At 47.0% G+C, this 5898-nt stretch overlaps 1 protein-coding gene across 2 annotated transcripts in view; it reads left to right on the forward strand.

Moving 5' to 3' along the window:
• The first annotated feature begins 4110 nt into the window (after nucleotides 1-4110).
• The window catches only part of SVOPL (SVOP like), a 21236-nt gene continuing 19448 nt past the window's right edge, over nucleotides 4111-5898 (forward strand). For both annotated transcript variants that reach the window (XM_008638125.2, XM_017740040.1), the window contains exon 1: nucleotides 4111-4259. The gene's annotated coding sequence lies outside the window, so the exon portion shown is untranslated. The remainder of the gene's footprint in view (nucleotides 4260-5898) is intronic.

Below are 5898 nucleotides of genomic sequence, written 5' to 3' on the forward strand. Positions count from 1 at the left end.
CTCACATGCGTTTTGCTCCATTTGCTGCCTTGTCATTGGGGTATATTTCTTTCCAAGGAAAATATGATTAGTCTGTTGTTGATCATATGACATGATTAATTCCCTTATAGGATTGCAGCCCTTCATTTAGCACACAATGCAAACCAGCTCAAAGACAGATCGTATTGCAGGCTTGCAATTTTCTACATGCTTTACTAGAATAACCCCCTCTTTATCTGATTTGCTCCAGGGCTTGAAAGAACTGGATTATAGAAATGTACACACATCATCACTTAACAAAAGTGTTAGTTTTGAGCTGTGTAAACAAAAGTTTCCACATTGGCAGCCATTTTATTTATTTCTATTGACTTTTTTCTCACTGAAGACTCAAGATGACTCCCCTTGTGCTGCATTTTTCAAGATGGGTTGTTAAAGCAGATTGTGTAGAAATGTTAATACCTATTGAACAGAAAGAAGAGTGGAATCAAAACAGTTGGCGTGAATTTGAAGTACTGATGTACTGCGATCTGCTGAAATATTCATGAATTACTAATCTTTCAAACTGAATAGCGTTAATCATAACAGGCTGTGGTTTTTTTAACCTTGAAGTATGTAAAGAAAACAGAGCGCACCGAGGGATTTGGAGTGGACAGTGCTCCCTTCCAAGGGGCGTGACTGAATAAGCCCTTATTTTCAAACCTCACTCCCTTGATATCCAGCTCCACCAAAAAACCCACCTGGGAGTGTTCCCAGCAGGACACACAGTGTGATAGTCATTACAGGTTGTGTTTCTGCAGTAGCCAGGCTTGAGAATCACCTCCAGCTACAGTGACAGGGGAGAAAATACAGCCCCAAGCCAAGCAGTTGTCCCAGTTTTACCCTTGCAGTCTCAAGAAGCTGTACTGAAGTTGGGCAGCAGTTACCATGAGACTTTTTCAACAGCTTGGGTTTGGAGCAGCAGCTGGAACTGAGAAGAGGTGGACCCAGGAGTGTGTCCGTGACCCATGCATGGTCCCAGGTCACCAGTTCTTTGGGCACAGGTAACCTACAGTACAGGCAAAAACCACACAGACGTGACTGCAGATGGTGTCACAGTTGCTCAGCACATGCACATCACCTTTGTCTCTTCCTTCCAGCCTGTTTTGTCTATTCCTACTCAGGAGTAGAGCTGTCTTGCAGCAAGAAAGGCCAAACCAGTTTGATGCATTAGCAAACGCAGAGAAAACCATTTGCTTTATGAAACAGTGGGTGAGTTTTCTGCACAAACACGTATTTTATCTATTGCAGCCTTCCATGTGATTGCAGTGTAACTGAGAAGATGATTACCAGAAACAGAATATCCATTCCTTTCACAGCTTCCTGGTGTTTCGCTCTTTGTCTAAGGTTTACAGTTACAGCGAGAAAAACAAGTTATCCTGTGAATACCTCAGGTGACAAGATGGTCTGTTGTTTACTGCACTGAACAGCAACTCAAGCATTGGGCTTAATTCTGTATTCAGTTCTCTCTCTTGCTGTGTGCAACCAAACAACACAGCAAAGCCTGGTGATACGGGAATGGTACTTCCCCACTCCATAAGAGGACCAAGCCCACTAATATTCAGGAAGCATTCAGATTGCTGAGAGGCAGGGTTGCACTGATGCACTTTGAAGAGAGCCCTGGGTTTCCTCTGGGTTGTTTTTAAGAATTCTTTAAAAACCCAGGAATGTTCCAGAGAATGCTTTGTTTTTAAAAGATTTTCCTGCAGAGGATGAGGAGGATTTTGGAGCCAAGCAGTGAGTGCCTGTTGCCCTGCACAGCTGCTAAGCTGAGTGGAACTGGTTCTGTGAATGTGGACATCGGGTGTGGTCAGGTCCAGCAGAGTCCACTGTCACAGACTAATAGGCCTTCTTGGTCCAAGAGCCCAGTGGTTTCATCTGAATTTTACCCAGTGCTGGAAGAGGTGTGACTTGTCATTATCTGACCCAAGCCAGGACCTCAGCATGCCACTCTGCAGCAGACTCAGGATCTGTGCCTAGGGGGGAATGGGTGCTTCTGGATCCAAAGCTCATCCTATTGCTGGGGAGTAGTTTGTTTCTGGTGGCAAGAGTTTAGTCATTTTGTAGGGAATGAACATTAAACAAAACTCGGTGAATGACCGTGTAGGAAAGAAAAGGCAAAGAAAGAAAGAAAGTCAAGCAAATTTGATTTAGTCACTCACAGATATTCTTTCCTGAGGTTTTATTCCTTCTTGTGAGAGCCATTGCTGTGTGGGTCTATGCCCTCCCACCAGGACAACTTTGTGACGTGGAAGATGAAGAAAGCCAGGTATTGAGTCTCCTAGGTCCTCTGGACTGGTGATAATGAACTGGCTTTTGGGCTGAGCTTTCAGAAACTCCAGGAGTCAACAGTTTCTTGGAGTCCAGCACCTGGCTCCTGCAGCAAACAGCACTTTCCTCAGTGTTTACCCATACAATGGCTCTCCATCATGTCCTTGGCCAGCACAGAGACCTTTCTTCTCACTCCCACTCTTTTGTTTCTCCCGGACCTTTCATGCCTGTAGGCATTTCCATTTGTGCTTCACTCTGAGCAGCCTTTGCCTTTCTATGGCAAATAATTAAAATACCACAAGATGGCTGAAAAAATGTAATAGACATAGTATCCCTTTGTGCAATCCCAAACACCTGGGCCTGAAAGCTCATCTCTGTGGCTTAGAATTTCACTGGAATTTTGGTCATGTTTTTCCCCTTCAGTGCTGGGGAGCTGGAATGCTGAAGCATCTGCGCCCTCCTGTGATTGCACACACACTGTCTTTTTGCAATGAAAACATAATGGTATGGATCTGGCAGACTGGATCGTGCATCTCATTCATCAGATGCCAATAACGACTGAATATGGGATATTATTAAGAAGAAGATATAAAATAAAGCTGTGAGATAGCATATGCTAGCTGGTAGCAGATATCTTCCAGATGCTTGGAAGTGTAAGATTCAGCATGGGAGTTACACACTTTGATAAAACAGTTGCACCATTGCTGCCAGCTCAGTGTATGTATTCAGAACAGAAGGGCTTTGGAAACCCCTGTGAGACAACACCAACGGGGAGTAGTAAAGGTCAGCACATACATTCCTAGTCACGAGCCCACACCTGTCATAGCACTGAGATTTGCTGCGCAACAAGGTTGTGAAATGAATGGGCAGTCACCTGAACAGGTCTAACTGATTTATTAAACAAAACACAAACAGCAGCTGGAAGCGGGGACCCAGGACAGGCCCAGGACCCCAAGGACAAAGCAGAAAGGATCAGCACTCTCGAGAGGCTGGGCGCTCCCCGTATGCAAAGGTAACGGTAGGAGGACGTGGGGCGAAACCCTGCAAGAGTTCTTATAGCCTCTGGTTCACCCTGCTTGGTTCGTTTGTCAATCCCCTTTCCCACTGGTCCTTTTAGGGTTTCTCACCAGCACATTTCGGGAAGCGTTCCTGTCCAATCATCTCCTCCATTCTCTTTCCCGCTGGTTCTTTGAGCCCACCAACCATGTCCCAGGATGTTAGGGTGATGTAAGACACCTCACAGGCTATTGGCATCTAGTGGTTATATGGGAGTGTTACACCCGTACATTCTGACATTAATTAACCTTAACTCTTATAATTAACCAATCACAAAGTCCAGCCCCAGCCTAACCAGTTCACAGTATAACATTTAACAACCGCAAATGCCTTTATAGCAATCGGGATCACTGCGGCAGTTTAAGCCATGAACACTCCCTGCATTTTACTACCTCATCAAGAAATTTAGAAGGATGAAGCAAACCTTACTTTTCCCATGGTGCTGGTGCCTGAGTTGGCTTCATCTAGCCTAAGAAGGGCTGGTGGCTGCAGTGCCCAAGCAGGGGGTGGCAAAGGTGCCTTACGTGGGCACTGACTGCTGCAGGACCTACCTCTGGAACCCATCAGATAAAATCTTGCTGGTGTTTCAATAATGATGTGTCCCAGCACCCTCCTTCCATCTGCTTGGAGTCATCCTCACAAGAAGGGATGGGCAAAGCACCAACACCCGTGGTGGCAATGCCTGTGAAGGACCTGCAGATGCCGTGAGATAAGCACAGGTCAGCACTTGGGCACCCTGCCTGCAGCTCCTACCTCTGGGTGCTGGAGGCGGGCAGTGCCCAGCAAGGAGGAAACCTGACTCCTGGGAGCTGGATCCCAAACCCACAGCACTGCCAACACGGTAAAAAAGTAAATAGCAGAGGAGAAACAGTCAGAAGAGGAAAGGTCTTCTCCTCTGAGCCTGAGACGCCACAGAGGTAAGAAACCTTCACTAAATAAAGGAATAAATATTTAGTAAAATCTTGCTTAGTATTGGGGGCATCTGATTATTTGTATGATTAGATACCCCCACTCTCACCTGTGGGGAAAATTGTCAGCCACACAAGGTCTCTGACCTTACTGACAAAGTTCCCAGGTGGTGTCACAGGCAGCACTGCATGTTGTGTGCCCTTCGTGCCTCACAGCCCTGCAGCGGGGTCACGACATCATTCTGATGGGCCTCAGCCGCAGTTTCACTGTACTCTTGCTTGTTCCCATCAGCTGGAGGATTGTTATTTTCCCTGCCAGGAGCAGCTGTGCCACTGCTGCTCTTTCGGCTCATGTAATTGGTGTTTAGTTAGATTTACAAATAGAGGGAAATTTGTGACTCCTTGAAGATAGACACTAGCTGCTCCATCAAGGCAAACAGGGCTGCAAAGGTTTGGGATGAGCAAAACACAGGTTTGGTAGGAACTGTTGTGAGGTTTACTGTGCCTGCACAGATTTCTGGTGTTTTTTGAGATGCTAGAGAATGTATCCCACCTGCTCACCTGCTGCTATTTAAGATTAGTGTGGTTCTCACATTAGGTACTATCCACCATCCTGATACTTCTGAGGGTGTGTGGCTACTGTGGGGTGTTGGAGGTGGCACTGCAGCCTTCTGCTTGACCACCTAACCCTTGTTGGGAGTTCTGCACAGCAGCACCGGGGATCAGGGTTCCCCTCCCCTTTTGTGGAAGTGTTGTGGCACATAGCCCAGAGTGGGTAAGTGCAACTGAAATGCTCCAACACCCCTCAGCAAACAGTAGCAGAGTATCCCAGCATCAGGATGGGCGGGCAAAGGCTCAGGGCTTGATGCTTGTCCTGCCAGCACCGTGGGCTGTGCCTGCCACAGACTTTTTGGAGGAGAGTGTCTGTTTAACCAGACAGAGGTGTGATGTGGCAGCTTAGGGCTGAATGTGTTTACAGGTCCCTAGTCATAAAAGAATAGAAAAGGAGAAAAACAGGTGCCCAGATTTTGTTATTGCAAAGCCTTTGGCGATTCAGACACACAGGAAATCTTCACCTCTTCCCGTGGGCTCTTCCAAACACCTTGTTTGGTTTCTGTTGAGCTAGTTCCACTTGGAAATGGCCCCTAGCTGTTGGCCTTCATGATCAGCTGGTGGCACTGTGTGCTGCTGGCAGCTATTGCTGCCTCCAAGAACATTGCTGAGAGACAGATATAACCAATATCCTTTGTATCTTCTTGGGTGCTGGACTGTAATGATCTGTGACAGCAAGGTCAGGGTATGTGACCCGACCGACTAATCTGCCATTAGCCCTTAATGACCTCCTCCTAACTGTGCCTCAGTATAGTATCAAGGTATCCATCCTGGAGTACTGTAATTCCATGCTTTCTGTGTTCACGCTGCCCTCTATCTCAAATGGGAGTTTGTATCTTTCACTACATGCTCTTGGCCATTAGTTCCCTCCGGCTCTTGCCCTTCTGCAGCCTCCCCGGTCTCTGCTGGTTGGCTGTGAATACAGCCTGGGCCCAGCCCAGCACTCCTGAAGGGAGGTAATCAAAGGAGAGGGTGTCAGCAAAGGGAAGATGTGTTCAGCCCTGCCCTCTGCAGTGTCTGAGCAGGCTCTCAGCAG

This window comes from Corvus brachyrhynchos, unplaced genomic scaffold (assembly GCF_000691975.1).
Source record: "Corvus brachyrhynchos isolate BGI_N302 unplaced genomic scaffold, ASM69197v1 scaffold27, whole genome shotgun sequence".
Classification (NCBI taxonomy): domain Eukaryota; kingdom Metazoa; phylum Chordata; class Aves; order Passeriformes; family Corvidae; genus Corvus; species Corvus brachyrhynchos.